This window comes from Orycteropus afer, unplaced genomic scaffold (assembly GCF_000298275.1).
Source record: "Orycteropus afer afer isolate SDZICR_OR568_19922 unplaced genomic scaffold, OryAfe1.0 scaffold00148, whole genome shotgun sequence".
Lineage (NCBI taxonomy): Eukaryota > Metazoa > Chordata > Mammalia > Tubulidentata > Orycteropodidae > Orycteropus > Orycteropus afer.
The window spans coordinates 445,286-446,399 of record NW_006921735.1 but is presented as its reverse complement, the minus strand read 5'-3'; the positions used below and the strand labels follow the sequence as shown (position 1 = coordinate 446,399).

Below are 1,114 nucleotides of genomic sequence, written 5' to 3'. Positions count from 1 at the left end.
TTTTCTTTTTCTTTTTTTTTTGGCTTAACAAACAAGAGTTTATTCTCTTACAGTTCAGGAGGCTAGAAGTCCAAGTTCAAAGTCCCAGTCTCTAGGGGTTGGGTGAAAGCCCTTCAACCTTGGGCTTCAGGTCTGCCTCTTGCTCCTGGCCCACTGAAGCTAGAGGCATCTCTTCACTCAGGCAGCTGCTGGTTGCTGAGATGGACAAGCCCAAAGTTGACAAGTAAAAAGGCACAGTCCCGATGTTACTAAACCACATGGCAGGCCATTAACTTAAGTCCATCGAAAATCCCAAGGTCAGCAGAGCATGGTAGGCTGCTGAATAATGACGTGGCTACATGCAGGTTTCAAGCATGCCATAAGCTAGAAACCATTCCCAAAGCTGTTTCTTATATACGGGAAGCAGACCACATACCCAAAACAGCTACTCAGCTGCTCCAATAGATTCCACCATAGAGTTAATTACCAATCTCACCATGAAGAATAACTACATTCAGCTGCCCAGCCACTCAACCAGGCCCAGCCAAGTTGACACATAAACTTAACCACCACAATTGTGCTCATAAGGAACCTGTACATAGACTAAGAGGCAGTCATTCAAACAGAATAAAGGGACACTGCATGGTTTAAAATCAGGAAAGGTGTGCATTAGGGTTGTATCCTTTCATCATACTTATTTAATCTGTATGCTGAGTGAATAATCCAAGAAGCTGAACTATATGAAGAAGTACATGGCACCAGGATTGGAGGAAGACTCATTAACAACCTGTGATATGCAGATGACACAACTTTGCTGTAAGTGAAGATGACTTGAAGCACTTACTAATGAAGATCTAAGCCTACAGTCTTGCGTATGGATCATACCTCCACATAAAGGAGCTGGACCAACAAGCAACATCATGATAAATGAAGAAAAGATTGAAATTGTCAAGGATTTCTTTTTACTTGGGTCCACAATCAATGCCTATGGAAGCAGCAGCCAAGAAATCAAACAACATATTTGTGGTATAGTAAATTACTTTCTGTGGCTTTTCTACCCATAAGTCTTTGTAAACTCCAAGGTGGAATTTGCTATGAGCAACTGAGGAGCTCCTGATTGCTGAAGGTGTCCACC

The 1,114-nt window shown here is 42.4% G+C and overlaps 1 protein-coding gene across 1 annotated transcript in view; it reads left to right on the top strand.

Moving 5' to 3' along the window:
* The window catches only part of LOC103201376 (dystrophin-like), a 2,052,823-nt gene that overhangs the window by 1,908,813 nt on the left and 142,896 nt on the right, over positions 1 to 1,114 (top strand). The gene's annotated exons all lie outside the window — the stretch shown is intronic.